Here is a 17,865-nt window from a genome sequence, read left to right as displayed (position 1 = left end):
GAAGTAAGTATATGTATAAAACTACCCTAAAATTTTGGTTTGATTCTAAACATTATAAGAAAATTGGCATGACATTTTCGGTGTCGCAATAATTTCGTGTTCGCCCTTTATTTCTTAGGCTTTATTGGTATTTATTTGAAGAAGAGGGTATAATTAAATGAAAATCTCCAGAAAATATGTTTTGTTCATCTTAATTCAGTTTTAATAGTCATATATCTAGAAGGTTGTTATAAGTTCTACTTTTCCAGTAAAGACCTAAAAACACGCTACAATTGTATTAAATGTAAAAAATATGTTTGTCTCGAACATGCAGTCTAAATCGATAAATACATTCTTATGTTATTTCATAGCTCTTTATACTTTCATGATTTATACTCAGTTGCTTGCTTTCAATTAATATTTTTGAGGAGGCTGAATTCTCCTCAAAAATATTATGCTAGAGCTATGAAATAACATAAGAATGTATTTATCGATTTAGACTGCATGTTCGAGACAAACATATTTTTTACATTTAATACAATTGTAGCGTGTTTTTAGGTCTTTTCTGGAAGAGTAGAACTTATAACAACCTTCTAGATAGTTACCAGATTATAAAGGTTCTGGAATTTCAAGTTTTCATATTTCTAATGATATAAAAGGGTTTCTAGGAACTTCCTGTGATTGGTTTTCTCGTCAATATCAGCTCCTATATTAGAACAAAATTTCCTCGAAACTATAACTGTAATAAATAACCATAAGCCACCGGTTAGTTTATAGTTTACAGTTTACAATTCTTCCACAAGTGCAATTGTTTCACTCCACTGACATTAATTCATACATTTCATTGAACAATATTCTAAGATAGGAAAAAAGTCACTTGTCCAAAAAACATGCGATACGCTAAACAATGACGAACGACGAATAACGAAGCTAGAGAGAATCGCAAAGCCGATGTGTTGAAATTTTCTGAGAAATGAACAAATTATTGATTTCTCGGTCTCACAAACCTATACGCGAGTATAGGAGTTTTAAAAAACACAAATTCCTGATATATAATTGTCAGAATGTACACCCAATGACATTATGAGCTGCTAGAATCGACTGAAATAATTGTATGTTATTTGGATTAGCACTGAGAGACAAAAGACCGGTAGTTTTGCTTCATGACAATGCTCGAACACATTGGGAAACGTTTACCGTTCGCTGTACCCTCCAGATATTGTTTCTTTCAATAATAGTTTGTTTGGATTATTGAAACACGATTTGGCTGACTAGAATTTCGGGTCTGATGAAGAAGTAAATTCTTTGATTGGTTTTTCCGATAATATTTTGTACGGCACGGATTTGGCACGAGGCTTGCAAAATGAGACAAATAAGTAAAATGATAACTCTGCTCCGCAATTTACCTATGATTGCGAGTTGAATTTGGAGAGCGAACTTTAATTTTACTGCTGCTTCGCTCGTGAATCAAATTATGCGAGTAATAAGTATCTGTTTGAGCCACAATAAACTACATTTTGAGTTTATGCTTGTTCACGATGGAGATCCTGGTCGAATAAACAAATTCGTGAATGTGGCGATATCAATAAAATGAGTGTTTATACGCGAGTGTACGTGTGATGAGAACATCTTTTCATATCTTCAAATCTTCATATCATAACATCAATTCATATCGTCACATTTATCTTGGAAAACGTACAAATTTGTTAGACCTCGACACCATTTGATTGAAAACTAGTGATTTTTCTGCAGCGAATGCTAATTGTTGATGCTGATCTACACTCAATGTGGTATTACTGATTCTCTTATGCCATCACAGAGAGTCGAAAATACCGGAATAAATTACCAAAGCCCTACTCTCGTTGAAGGTACTTTCAATTTCTTATTTGCCTTTTCGTTAGGTGGTCAAATAAAACTTGACTGCATCAATTCGAATAACTACAAAGGGTATCGCCTTTGTGCTGCTCGATTGTTCTTTCTCACGTGCGAATGCATCGTGCGGTCCGGGTCCTCTCTCCTGCACACCGTTGGAAGGATGCTATCACAGGGAATATGTTTTATTTAACGTCGGTGTCAGCTGCGACTTCCTGTACACGTGATCATGCGACGAAAATTGGAGAAAAATAAATAAATAAAAAAGCCCGGGTCTGAAAATCTGGTATAATTCCACACGGAACGGGAATTGGCAAGTCAGCTTTGCCACAACCGCAGGCCGCAAAGGCTATAGGCCACTTGTCCTAGTCTGACCGAAACAATAATAACAGGGCTTCCGCATCACGGCCACATTGGTGCGAATCGAAGTCAAGCACTGCTGCAACAACTCCCGCAATATGCAGCCCACTACCAGTTGATACCGGACGGTGCTGTTTGCCTTTGTGTATGCTATAAAAATAATAAAGATTCTATGAGCTGAAAAACATCACGGTGCAATCGAAATATATATAAACAAGAAACAATAATAATAAACGGGCAGAGTTAAATAAAAAAGCAACGTTTCCATTTTTAATAACAATAGCAATGGTGAAGTGGCTCACGAAAATAATGTTCCTGTGAGTGAGCAGGCATTTTTACGGTTTCGATTTTTGCTCTTTTCCAATGGAACTTTCCGCCGCGAGCATTTTACTGTTTCGATGCATACATTAAAGTGTACTTTGCGCTGAATTTTTGCGATGTTTTTGTTGTTGTGTGGGCGACCATATTATGATATTCCGCAGTAAAATTATATTGTTGAATGATGTTATAATGTTGCTTTAGTGAATATGTTATAATCAGTTAGTTGATAGTTGGTCATGGAAAACCTAGAAAATCTCCTTTTGCACGCCTGAGGAAGTACCAATCTCGGAAAAATTTTCAGCTTGCCAGCATGACGCGAATTTGGCTCATTAACGCCTCTTCTACTGGAATGAATAGCTTAATCTGCAGTATGAGCCGGAATTTCTATATTGAACTTGAGTTCTGATGTGTATTGACAAATCAATTTCAAGATCATTGTGATTATAGAACTAAATTGGAACTATCCGCTCCAGCGGTAATTAAGTGAAGTTCCAAGTAGACTATAGAACTACGACGGAAAACATTGGCGGTTCTAATTTGCTCATGGAGCAGGATGGTGGTTGAGTATAGAAAAATTATTAGGACTTTTGCGCTCGACAAGTTAAAACCTTTTTTCATATTCCGCATAAACAACGAACCAAAATGCGGTTATGTGTTTAAGACTTGTTCATGTATTCCAAAGAGTTATAGTTCCGCTAATTAATGTTCATGACGATTTATGACTTAAAATGATCAAAATTTATGTCATTTTATTTTCTTTATTAACCATATCTTTGTCCATTCACAGTTGATTGGGTATGGGACCTCAATTTTCTCCAAACACTTGAGCTAAATTTCCTGGTTGCTTTTGTCGTTCAACCGAGTTCCGTTTGCTCCATCGGAAAGCAGAAGGTTCGGCGCGCGACAAGAAATAAATTCGAACACTCAGCGCATTACCCGCAGCGCCGTACGTGATTAAACTGGGAAGCTTAATTTCATTTTATTACTGTTTTATCGGTTGCCGGTATAGGTATACGCTTCTGTCCTTCGGTGGCCGTATAACATAAAGGCAAACAAAACCCCTCTATCGCTATTAAAATTCTCACCTGTATCGTTTAGTGTTCGTGTTAGGTGTTCCTGTTTTTAATTTTTTTCTACTCTCAGTTTTTTTTGGAGCAGTGGTCCTAGATGTTAAATTATTTATAAGGATTTTACCGTTTTTATAATAGGAAGGTAACAACTTCCTTGTTTTGAGTCTAGCAAAAGACGTGCTGTGTGACAGGCTCTTGGCCGAGTTGTTAGCCGCGAATGTGCTCAACACTTATATCGTGGGGGTGGATACGGGTCCATTCCTCTCGTTCAGACCAGATGATTTGTCTAAAAAACATTCCTACTGCATGCGCATCGTTGAGATTGCCACACGGGGCTGATTCCGTTTATTTGGTTACCGGTGGAATCCCTTCCGGACACATTTCAACTAGTCCATATATTGTCTAAGAATGAAACGAATATTATTTAATGGGCATAGCTTCAACCCAGCTGCCCCTTATGTTCGATTGCACATGTATTGAAAAGTCCCGGGCAATACACTTGGAATAGCGAGTTTCCAACATTTCGATTCCCTTTCTGTAGTACGAAACGTCTAAGTCTTCGAAATATGCCTCAGTACTACACCCAAACTAGCGTTGGCAGAAAACATGTCATCTTTGGCAGAAAAGATGCCATTTCCTGTTCATGAGAGTCAAATGCACAAATAATGAGCTATTTTGAAAGCTTAAAAATGGTTTGTATGTAGCGTGCAGACATCTCTTTCTGTTTTCTTTTCTCTTTTCATTTGGGATTGGACAAAAAAAAAGTTCATGCGACGTCAATGGGGATCGAACCAAGGCCGGCTGGAATCCAAAGTGAATCCTCATCATAAAAAGAAGTTGGATGGTGTTTTCTAAGACGATAAAGAAGAACATGAACGAGAATATATCTTTCTCTGTCTGGGCCGTGTATTTGGCAAACTATACGGAAAGCTTTCATATGCTTTCATTTAAATGTGTCTCCTGTTTCTCTCGCTCATATTGGCTCTAGCATATATATTTTATACAAATGATATACATGTATTGGGGAGTAGAACATTTTATGTTATCTTTCAGCTCATTTAATGTAATAAATCGGGATGCCAGAACATGTGCTAAAAATTAACTTTGGGTGTACTCTGTAGACTGCCTATTGGACTCAGGATTATGGTAATCGATCCACGTCACAAAACGTCGAAAGAAGTCCACTCGATTACGCTTCAACTCCGCTTACTCCGCTAGTCCATGGTATCACAGTATCAGCATGGCTTTGTGAAAACCCGCACCAATGTCACAAACTTAATGGTCTACACGAGCCTGCTCAACTCTAGATTGGATAAGCGCCGCTAAGTTGATAGCATTTACGTGGATTTCAGTAAAGCATTCGACAAGGTGCCTCATGATTTAGCACTGACAAAGCTTGACAAACTAGGATTCCCAAGTTGGCTAATCATGTGGTTGCGTTCATATCTGCAAGGTAAATCGGCTTTCGTGAAACAGAGGTCTTAAAAGTCGAGCTGCTTCGCTACACCATCTGGCGTACCACAAGGTAGTCACCTCGGACCGCTGATTTTCATTCTTTTTGTAAACGATCTTAGCCATCGTCAATTTCAACTACGAAGTGAACAGCAGTAGAATGGACCTTGTCTCATCGATAAAAGATTCAGGGGTAACAATGGACTGCAAACTAACTTTCAATGAACACATCACTGCAACCACTGCAGAGTCTTTCGCAATTCTCGGTTTCATACGACGCCACCCATCTGAGTTCTGTGATGTATACGCATTGAAGGCATTATATTGCTGTCTCGTCCGTAGTGTACTTGAATATGGCGTTCAAGTCGCTTCAGCTCATGTAGGATTGATCTAAAAACCAACTCAGGAAACGCACTTTACTATCCATATTGAGCTTCTACAAATACTATAAATATCAAACTACCAGGTGTATGCAAATGAAACCGGATTTTGACGTAGGATTACGTCTTTCGGGAACATATTGAGGTACAAATTGAAAATCGAAAATCGAGCACATCGTGAAAATTGTCCAATTTCAAACGCCTCGCTCAGCCATTACATTTTCTTTCTGACACTCCATAACATTTTTTATATTCAAGAAAATAATATATGTCATGAAACTAACTATCGAACAATTGAATCTCAACCCCTATCCTAACGGAAATACCCACTTCAGATTGGTCGAAATTGACGACACGTACGGCGGGTCCCTAACAGAGACATCAAAACCAAGCTGCCTGGGGGAAATGGACATTTCAAAGACATGAAAGTAGGGGAAACTTTTGCTCCTACCGAAATGTGTTCCCTAACAGAGACATCAAAACCAAGCTGCCTGGAGGAAATCGGCATTGCAAATACATGAAAGTCAGGAGCATTTTTATGTTGCAAGTAAGGTGAGTGATACGATTAATTCTTGCAAATAAAATTTAAATTTGGAGCTTTAATGTTGGTTGCTTCGTGAAATTTCATATCATCAATGACCGATCGTGTATTGTGAAAAATTCAGCACAAGTGTTGTGTGAAAAATGACTTGATATATGAAACGATATTTTTCAATTTTTATAAATAAAAACCAAGGTGTGTTCCCGCTCGAGAACGGGTCGTTTGGTTTAAGCTGTCTGTTTTTTTTGTTCATTTTCACGTTTTCAAAGTTTATACGGCGAGAAAAATGGGAAAGGTGAAGAAATATTAGAAAAAGTGATTGCTCTACATATAGTATTAGGTGTTGTTAGTCCAATTAAAATTATCATTGGGTTGAAAGTAAAAATTATAAAAGAAAATTACCTTTTCTTTCCAAAGTCACTATAATACAGATAAAAAAAGGCCTCTCGTCTCTCGTTCCACTTATCTCGTTCTACTTATCTCGTTCTACTTCGGTATCTCGGTATCTGATACGCACCATCTAACGACTAATTACTGACTAATTTCGGTAACGTTCACTAACAACTGTTTAATCGGTTTTCAAGGTGTCGAACAAGATTACACCTCGCTGAAACCAAAAAACACACAACATAGACTGCTGTTGAGGGTGGTATTCTAGTGTAGAGGCATGAATTTTGGACGTTTTATAGAGCTGCGAAAATAATAAATTAAAGGATTTCTTTTGCTATCTATTATATCATTAATTGTTTGTCTATCTTTTAACAATAAAACAAAAACTAAACGGAGAAAAAACATTCGTAATTAGGATAGTTACGAGCTGATAAAGTGAGAGGGTTAAAAAAAAATTGTGCCATGGCGTACACGATTCCAGCCCTCTATGTATCTGAAACAAAAAAATCGGACAGATTCTGACTCAGTAAAGATGTCGCTATCGTATGAACCTCGGGACAAGCCAAAAACATGTTTTTTGGGAAAATGGCGGCTGTTTGAAGAGAAAAATGCCGTTTTTAACGTGCTTTCTTACGTTTACCGATTTTTTAAAAATAGTAAAATTTAAAAAAAAATGTTTTATAGGTTCATACGATAGAGAGATGCATACAGATTGTATTCATATAAATTCGACATAGATAGGTTCAGTAGAACTTGAGATATCGTGTACGCCAGTTTGAAAAAACTAGTTAGATAGTAGATAAATGAGGGGCTCAAAATGAACGAGGTGTAAGTTACATGCTTGATTTCCTCTTCATCGTCATAGCTTAGCTGCAAACATATTCCAAGCTGTATTTGACAATTTGGACAATAGGTTAGAACCTCTTTTATCGATTTCTATAATAAACTCAAATAAGAATGTTTTTGCAGCAGAGTCATTTACGAAAAAAAAAGATGAATAGAGAATTGATCAAGTCACTTACACCCCTTTCCTTCCAAGCCCCTCAATTGTTATGGCCGTACTCGATGGGATACCTTAGTGATGCGGTATGACTATAACTCGGTAAATAATGGGATTTTTGAAAAGTCCTTTCTAGAGTATATTCATGTATGCCTAAAAATCAGAAATATGCAGAAAAAAATGTTGATTGTTTTTATATTTCTAGACTAGAATACTGCCTTAAACGATCTGACTTTGCGGTCGATGTGGCCAGCTGGCCAGAGTCAACCCATGATTTTTTGCGCTTGGGATTCTTCAAGTATATCCACTTGTCATCCTCAGTCACGATGTAGAAATGACTTTCTTTTGTACCTGGGATACAAAAATTCGCAAACACTTTTCAGGTTTTTTTGAAATATACCACTGTGAATTGGGCGTACGTAATCGCTCACTCGTAATGCAAGTGCAGTGTATGTACTACAGCGCATTTATGCAGATATTTTTGAGTGCTGGGGGCAGAAGAGAGTCGGAGCAAGCCAGATATGGAGAATAGTGTGGTAACCCTAATGTTTCTACCTTAATTCGACCAATTTGCGCTGGTAGAGGAATGTACACTGATATTAGAGTTATACTTTTACCTGTTGATCTGAATTTTTTATACACTCGACAAAAAAATTGAGGGAACAGAGTGCGGAGTCGAAATTTCTAGGTGATTTTTCAGATGCTGTAACTTTGTGAAAAATCAACGTTGAAATCTTAACGCAAGGAGCCAGCTCGGAATAGTTTTGATGAAATAAAAATGCCTAATGTATAAAAAATGTTTTTATTGCACTTCAAAGAAAAATGGGTGACTTATATCTATGATATGGAGGCGATCTGGCGTTGTGGTAACATCCATACCTCTCACGCTGAAGGTCACGAGTACGAGTTTATTGCACTTCAAAGAAAAATGGGTGACTTATATCTATGATATGGAGGCGATCTGGCGTTGTGGTAACATCCATACCTCTCACGCTGAAGGTCACGAGTTCAATTCTCAAATGACAGGAATCAACATTTTTCCAAAAATGGAAGTGAATTGACGAACCAGCGAAAAAACGTGTTGAAAGTCACTATAATACAGAAAAAAATATCTATGATATAAACACAAGGTTGACGTGGGATTACCGTTAGTAATAATTTGTTTGTATTGAATAAATTGTTGATTGAATGAATTTTTATTTTTAATTCAACTGAATTCAACATATTTGCTTTATGAGTAAAGAGTTTGAACAAATGCATATAAGATCAATTCATGCATTGTAATAGATTATGTTCTTCGTTACAAGTGAAGGCCTAGGACTACCAAAATTTTACATTTTTCTCTGAAATTATTGCATCTCTCATATGTACGTATAGGCTCCATGATTTTGAATTCTGTGTTAGGGAAACACTTTTTGGTGAAATGTTTGGAAACTACTTTGTTTTGAAGCACATTCCGATGGGAACAAAGTACCCCATACTTGCATGTATTTGCAATGCCGATTCCCCCAGGCTTTTTGGTTTTGAAGTCTGTGTTGGGGAAACTGTAAATCGGGTCAATCAAAACTTGGCAGTTAGGGCGTATAGATAACGCTTAACATTTCAAAATTACTCAATTGTTCGTCTCATGAAACATAACATTTTATTCATTGCGATAGATGCGTAGAAATATTATCTATCAATTGATGCAAACATCCTTAGGATCTATTAAGAAATGTTCGAGTTATAAACATTCGAAATCTTTCCTGCGTGATCTGTGTTTGGGTTTCCATTTTACGACCCTACACATATATTTCGGTTAGACGTAGTTCCACGTTAAAAAATATTTTAAAAATCATTTCGATATGCTTTTCAACAACAACAACTTTTAGATGCTTTGAACGTGAGCGGCCATTTTAGCCATTTTTTTGGCGTAGGAATACATCTTTGATTTCTATATAGGGGGTCACTCTACGAAAAGTGTAACGAAAAATTAAGGGATTTCAATTGCATACACAGTGCATTCAAAAAGTTCCGGGACTATTTTTTAAAACAAAGAAAAAACGAGATACTCAAAAGATTAGATATTAGTTTTCTACATATAGGCCTTTTCTTTCCACACAAATTTTTTAACGTTTGTAGAGGTATCGGAAGGCGCGTTTAAACTGCTCAGTCGGTATGGAGTTCACAATACGCGTCACATTACGTTGAATGTCTGGAACATCGTCAAAACGGTCCCCTTTCATAGCGTTCTTTAGCTTGGGAAACAAGAAGAAGTCTGCCAGGACGAGGTGCGGATAATAGGGGGATGGGTGATGACAGTCACCTTTCGTTTGGCTAGAAACTCCGCTACCAAAATCGCGGTGTGCGCGGGCGAATTGTCATGAAGCAAGAATCATTCTTCAGATCGCCACTGGTCGGGCCGCATGCGCCGTATCGGTGTCAATGATCGTTTCAGGCCGCGGCGTAGTGTGCGGGTGGCAAACCCGGCATTTGCCGGGGGCGCTGACCCTTTGGGCGCCAAAATCCAAGAATTTTCAAAAGCTATTTTTTCCCCAAATTATATTTTATTTTTCAGTTGAGTGAAAAGACATCCATCATGGGTAGTTGCTTCTTTCCGTACAAGAAACCAATAACCTCTCTTTGTTTTTCGAAAAATTGAAACACCCAACACCATATTACATCAATACTCTTTTGATTTTTTGGCTACGCATGCCTGGGCGCCCCTTCGTGCTATGCGATGTTCTACAGTTATTTAAGCAATAACACGTTCGTCTTCCGTCACCTAGATATGGGTGACACTTTCCTTGTTCAAATTGAATAGGATTTTTAAAAGAAATTGGATAGAGTAGGCACCTAAGTGTAATTATAGTGATAAATTAGAAAAAAGTGGTATTTTTTTGGGGCACAATTTTCACAGTTTGCCAGGGGCGCTGTCTACCCACACTACGCTGCTGGATCCAGGACACTTTTGTAGAAGACCGCATTCACTGTTTGCCCTGAAAGCACAACATTCGATGGCGGCTCTCTGCTCCATAATTAAAATTGTGACGCGACAAAAAATCACTGCGTTACTCTTGTCAGCCAAAACTAGCTACTGCATCGAGATAGCGGTTCACGGTAGAAACTGTAGCTGGCCAGAAGTTAGCGGAAAGTAGTTTGAGCGTTGGAGCAGAGATAGCGCCACTTTGCGATTTTAGCGCGCGGTAGTCCCGGAACTTTTTGAATGCACTGTGCATTACGCAAAATTGTTACTGCGATATATCATTAGATATGAAATTTATTCAGCAATTTTAATACAAATAGTGAAGATAGCAAGTAAACAATTTAGCAAATTAAGTAGGTATATTTTTAAGATTCTACTCGCCGTTTTTCGCTGAGGGGGAACAACAAACAACATGTTCGCGTACAATACGGGTGGGGCATCCATGTTAGAGACTGGCAAACCGTTCACAAATTAGTTCGCCAAAGAGATTGATCGAATTGTTATTATTTTTCAAAAAAAAAACGGCGGTTCGCCATACGTTCGCGTTGGACGGAACGGATGAATAAATCCAAAACGCTTCGAAAAACTAAAAAAAATATACAATATTGTCATACACAAGAAAAGTGGATCTAACGCGTGATTTATTTTGTTAATGTATGATTAATTTTGAAGTTAAAATTAAGGTTGGTTTCATCATTGCAATTGAATTTGATTCTCGTGAAAGCTTCAAATTTTTCAATTTAATGTATTTTTTTCATTTTCATTCATTTTATTCATTACAAATGAATATTTCTATGCTTTTTGTTTATCAGAAAAAAATCTAGAGGAAGCTGGAACAATTCATGAATGGGATGAATAATAATTTTATAGTGGGAAGACAAATTGAAAAAAAAAGTTTTTTGTTGTTGCTTTTAATCCATTGTTTGGCCTATTGCGTGTACGTGTTATCGAGATAACCAATACCGGAATGTTTGTAAAAATTTAAAAAATGTCGTTACGGGATTTTTTCTCAGGTTAAACTACTATTAAATAAGACATTTATATTTCATGTAATCTAGAGTGAGTCCCATTAGAAAATACGAAAAATTGATCGAAACAAATTATTAGCATTTTTGGGTGACAAACATATTTTTACATACAATTTGCGATTTTCAAAGAAGAAGCACATTTTCTTTTCCCCCAGTTATTTACAAAACATTAATTCCATACAAATAAGAAAATGTTCTATCTAATCTAACGATATCAATGCCAGGACTTGAATAGCAGTGAGGTAGCTTCATATTGAGTTCCAGCTAACACTCATTGTTCAAAAACGGCTCAAAGGAACTGGTTCACTTAGGTGAACGGTTGGCAATTGAGCCGTTCATCAAAGTGAACTGCGTTGCTCATTTCTACTTTATAGTCTGGTTTCCTTATTCGTTTTCACATGTTTTTTTCGTGACAGACATGGTGAGTCGATGCATATTAAGAATTTCCCAAATTTGTCGATGGTAAGCACTTATCAGAATCAAAGGAGATAACTTGGAAGATGGCGATACTCTATTATCCTCAAAGTATCGTTTCGGAAATTTTGGGATATCTTATAAAAAAGTACTAATGGTTTTATTTAGTCAGCTGCACTTTCACAAATCTACTTGTCTATTACTCTTTCCCTTCCCTATAAACTAGCAGCATCCGTTGGAATCAGATAACGGAACTGCGTGCTGAGATTAAACAGATTCATTCGAAACCCAATGCTGATTACTCTCCAGCTGCTAATTGGCCCACAACAACTCAACGAAGGACCAATAAAAGACCTCTTGATGTAAACGTGGTTGTACAAGGTACTGAAAACTGTAATGTTGGTAGAAAGCAGCCGTTAGAAAATGTCGTGTCAGTACCAGTGTGCAAGGAGGAGGATCAAATGTTCTGGTTCTATATTTCGAGAATTCGACCAGACGTAACACCTGAAGCGGTATCGGCTATGGTAAAAGCAAATCTTAACACCGATGACGAACTCTCTGTGTTTAAACTTATCGCGAAAGACAAGGACATAAGCACCCTCTCATTTGTGTCCTTTAAAGTTGGGCTTGACCCATCGTTGAAAACGAAGGCTTTGGATCCAGAAACATGGCCTGAAGGAGTTTTATTCAGGGAGTTTGAAGACTTCGGATCACAAAAATTTCGCGCTCCGTTAAAACAAAGGAAAGCATCAACGCCACTACGCTCAACTCAAATCTCCTCTCCTGTCAATCCTACTCCAGCGTAAGGATTTCGGAAAAGTCGATTTCTCATATTTTGTTATGCAGCTCTTCATCAGAATCGGTCACTGTTTCGTTCCCGGGGTGCACACACTTTAGTCTTATGGAAGCCCCTAACCACCTCATCTCAGTCGAGTCTTTGCAGCCAGCGACCAACAGTCATCCCGGTCCTGAGTTTGAGTATGGTAAAGGGGACTTCCGAACTGTCATCACAGGCAAGTATCCATATTTTTGGAACACTTCTTGTCCAGTACAGTCTATCGTTTCCAGTCACATCTCATTTTGCACACCGACATACAATCAATCGTCACCCGAATCAGTCGTTCCACTACCGGGATGCATGCCTGCCAGCTCCATGGAAGCCCCTAGAGCCCTCACCTCAGTCGAGCCGCACCTGTCAGCGATCATCAGTCACCCCGGTCCTGAGGTTGAGAACGGTGAAGGGGACTTTCAAAATGATATAACAGGCGAGTATCCACATGTTAGGAACAATTGTTGTCCAGTAATGCCTGTCGCTTCTAGCCACTACACACTTCACTCGGAATTTGGTGATACCGAAATGGTCCAAATTAGTGAAAATGCAGCGACTGAAATCACCTCACCCTACATACCGTCAAATAGTCGGTCATTTCCCGTCGTTACGGCACGTGAGCCGTTCTCAGTATATTACCAGAACGTTAGAGGTTTGCGTACAAAAATTGCTCGGCTGCGTATAGTGCTGTCAATCTGTGACTACGACGTAATCGTGTTCACTGAAACATGGCTTAAGGATGATATCGAAAGCTGTGAAATATCGTCGGATTTTGTTCTATTCCGCTGTGATCGCAACGAACTGACCAGCCAGTATTCGCGGGGTGGTGGAGTACTGATAGCCGTCAAAAACTGCATTAAATGCGAAGCTGTTGTAATGACTAGTTGTGAAAAGCTCGAACAAATCGCAATCTGTATAAAATTACAGCATCATTCAGTGTACGTAATCGCTATTTATCTTCCACCAAACTCGAGCACCAATTTATATAGGGCTCATGCAAATACGGTACGACAAGTTGTTGATCACCTTTCGGAGTCTGACATAATTCTGTCAATTGGTGACTTCAATCTTCCAAACTTACGATGGCATCATGACTTACGAGGACATCAATGGATACATTCCTTCAAACGATCTAGATGAAACCGAGTTAAACTTTACACAAGCCATGTTTATGAATGGCTTGAGGCAGATTAATAGTTATGTCAACACCAATGAAAGACTTCTGGACCTAGTATTTACCAATCACCCTGAGTATTTGGACATACTTTTACCATCTTCCGTTGCTACCTATTGATAACCACCACACTCCTTTCGTTTTACTACTTGACGAGAATGACACACCAACATTATTTGACGATCAAGAAAAAAGTGTGAAATATGACTATTCAACTTGTGATTTTGGACTATTGAATTCTGTCCTTGCGGATATTGAATGGGAGAATCTAATGAACACGAATACAGTAGACCAGATGCTACCTGTTTTTACGGATTTCTTTTCGATGTTATCAGTCGCATTGTACCGCAAAAAAGACAAGTATCTGGTTCCATCTTCAACAAACCTTGGTGGACACCCGAGCTTCGCAAACTTCGAAACAATCTCCGTAAAATGCGCAACCGATATTTCCAGACAAAAAATCAAACTGATAGAGCCAGACTTCGCAATTTTGAGTCAGAGTACAAAACTGTTCTTCTTGCAAGTCACGAAAACTATTTGAACAAAATTCAGGCCACAGTCAAAAAGGATCCTTCTCGGTTCTGGAATTTCGTCAAGCAGAGGAAAGATACACACAGTATCCCTGCCACGCTGAAGTTTGGTGAAATCACTTCACACTCGAATGTGGAGGCAGCGAATATTTTTGCAACATCCGATCTTCAAATCCGGAAATTCCAATTGTTTCCAATTATCGTGGTGTATCCATTCTCTGCTGTCTCGGATCGTAAAGCTTTCGTTATTGTTAATTCCGTGCGCTCTAGAATATTCACCATTCCATCTGGTGTGCCACAAGGAAGTGTTCTCGGCCCGCTTCTGTTTATTATTTATGTTAACGACCTATGTGAGCTACTTTCCACATCCAAGCTTTTGTTCGCCGATGATCTCAAAATTTACAGTGAGATTGCATCATCCATTGACTGCATCAAACTTCAAGATGATATTAATTGTTTGCTAATCTGGTGCAATGATAATGGTATGCGTGTGAATAGTAAAAAGTGTAAAGCCATATCCTACAGTCGCTGCAATAATGTCATTCGCCACCAATACCACATGGGGCTGGAGCCCATAGCACGCGCAAACTCGATCTGTGATCTAGAAGTAATGATCGACTCTAAACTGAAGTTCAATGAGCACATAGTAATCACAACCGCTAAAGCATACACTGTGCTCGGTTTCATTCGTCGCCATGCTTCTGGATTTTCTGACGTGTATTGCCTCAAGAAGTTATACTGCGCGCTAGTTCGGAGCATCATGGAATATGCTGCACCGGTTTGGTCCCCATTCCTCGTTACACAAATCGTTGCGTTGGAGCGAATCCAGAGAAGTTTCATGCGGTTTGCTTTGCGACAGCTCCCTTGGAATCTTCCGAGTTATGCTGATCGTTGCAAACTGATTGACTTGGAAACACTATCAGCCAGGCGTACCAAACTACAAAGAATATTTATTTATAATCTAATAACCGGCAATGTGGACTGTCCCGAACTGTTACGTCAAGTTCCGTGGAATATTCCTCCCCGTCGTTTTCGTAATTCATCGTTATTTCTTATACCATTCCGTAGAACGAATTATGGTTTCAACAATAGTTTCAATTTGTGTTTACGTTCTTTTAACAATGTTAGTGATGTGTTTGATTTTACTCTGTCCAAGAAAGTGTTTAGTACTAGAATAAGAAACTTAGAATAATTTAGATCTTAAGGTTTCAGTCTGTACGACGTTGTCGAAGATGGTGGAATAAAATAAAATAAAAATTACAGAATAAACACAAGGGAGCAATGACGGCCATATGATATATATTTTGCATCATTTGGCTTTGTATTTATTACGACCCGCCACAGGTAATGTTTCAAACAAAGCTAATGTCGGCGAGACAAGCTAGGTATTTAAACTTATGTTTAAGCATGCATTGTAAGATGTTGGCTCCTTCTCGTATTCATCTTAATTAAATAAACTTAAATAAGTTGATGGGTCTGGGCCTAAAGGCACGAACTGCATCTTGACATAGGACTGTGATTGTGTGTAGTAATTGCATTTGGATTGGGTTTTTTCATTGTGCAAAATCTATATTTTTTTCTTTTTTGATACATCAAATGGAAGCCCTGAAAAAACCCGTTTCCTGCATGAAGTTGTATCCTTTAAACGGATTAGATGAGATAACGTGGTAGAATCCGCAACCACATTCTGTTCACAAAAATACCATCAAAGCCATTACTACCCTTTTCTTCTGTTTATTCAATTATGCAGAAGAAGACAAAGAGTCATTATGTATCATTTTTAAATACAAGTCTTAATAGTTAACATCTACATAAATATAAGCTTAAGTCAAATAAGTCTATGACTACAGAATTATATTATAGATGAAAATAGCATTTTCTCCTTCGTTGCTACGTTGTTCGAAACATTGTTTGTAGGGGGTTGTAATAACTTTATAGCCAGGTGATGTATATGTAAAGGGTGTGTCACATCAAATTGCATCACGGAAAAAACGCTGTAGAAATTGAATTTTTAGGAATTATATCTTCAGCTTTCGCTTATAATCAGATAAGAGTGTATAGATCACGTTGGCCATGCTTCACTGTCAATTTTTTGTAAATTTGGAAAAATGTCGTCGAACGAAAAAGAGCGTAGTGAATTAATCCTGTGCACTCATTTCGAGAATCCGGAGTTGTCACATCGGGACATCGGTAAGATGCTGGGAATCGTCCAATCCACGGTCAGCAGAGTACTAAAACGATACTTCGAGAACCTAACCATCGACCGGAAGGTGAAGAACGGCAAAAATGGATGCTCCGTCAGTGAAAAAGATCACAAGCGCATAGTTAAGCAGTTTAGACGTGATCCGAGAAGTTCGGTCCGGGATGTCGCCAATAAGCTGAATTTGTCAAGTTCATTCGTCCAGCGGACCAAGCAGCGGGAGGGGCTGCGTACATACAAGGTTCAGAAGGCTCCTAACCGCGACGAAAGGCAAAACATGGGGGGGAAGACGCGAGCCCGGAAGCTGTACACCGAAATGCTGACGAAGCCGCATTGCCTGGTAATGGACGACGAAACCTACGTCAAAGCGGACTTTTGTCAGCTGCTGGGCCTGTTGTTCTTCTCCGCAGAGGACAAATTCAGCGTTCCGTAGAAGATTCGCAAGCAGAAACTATCCAAGTTTGCCAAAAAGTACATGGTGTGGCAAGCGATCTGCTCTTGCGGAAAGCGGAGCGCCCCCTTCGTGATGACCGGCACGGTAAACGGGCAGGTTTACCTTAAGGAGTGCCTACAGAAGCGCTTACTACCACTATTAAAGCAGCACGAGGGCCCGACCATCTTCTGGCCGGATCTCGCTTCGTGCCACTATTCAAAGGACGTGTTGGAGTGGTACGAAGCCAACGGGGTCACCTTCGTGCCAAAGGAAATTAACCCGCCCAACGCGCCGGAGCTTCGCCCAATAGAGAAATATTGGGCGATTATGAAGCAGGCCCTCCGGAAGAACCCGAAAGTTGTCAAATCGGAGGCGGACTTCAAGAGAAAATGGATTTCTGGTCAAAAAAAACTACAACCTGACGTTGTACAGAACCTTATGGACGGGGTAAAGAGGAAGGTGCGAGCATACGGGCTTGGGCTCGAAGTATGAATAAAAAGAAAATGCCAAAAGTTGTTTAATAGTTTTTATTTTACTGTCTTAAATTTTCAAAAGGATCGGTCTACTGGGCGAATTTCTACAGCGTTTTTTCCGTGATGCAATTTGATGTGACACACCCTTTATATGTATATATCCTATGGCCATGAGTGCTCTCTTGGGAAGTTCGTGTAGCTGCTGTAGTAAATTGATCTCATTGGGTGCTAAGTTCTGTTTATGTATAGGAAAGGGAAAGGAGAATGGACATGTGCATTTGAGGGGGATGGGGAGCATAATATTAAGATCGCGACTACTCAAGCTATCATAATCTAATATGCGTGAGTATACCCTTTAGATCTTTTAATTCAGTAGCCAGTTAAATTTATTGATTGCTTGTTTTACATGAACAAAAACAACATGCTCGATATTATGACATCCTGGACCACAATT

The sequence above is a fragment of the Toxorhynchites rutilus genome, chromosome 3 (genome assembly GCF_029784135.1).
Source record: "Toxorhynchites rutilus septentrionalis strain SRP chromosome 3, ASM2978413v1, whole genome shotgun sequence".
Taxonomy (NCBI): Eukaryota; Metazoa; Arthropoda; class Insecta; order Diptera; family Culicidae; genus Toxorhynchites; species Toxorhynchites rutilus.
This window is presented reverse-complemented; position numbering follows the sequence as displayed.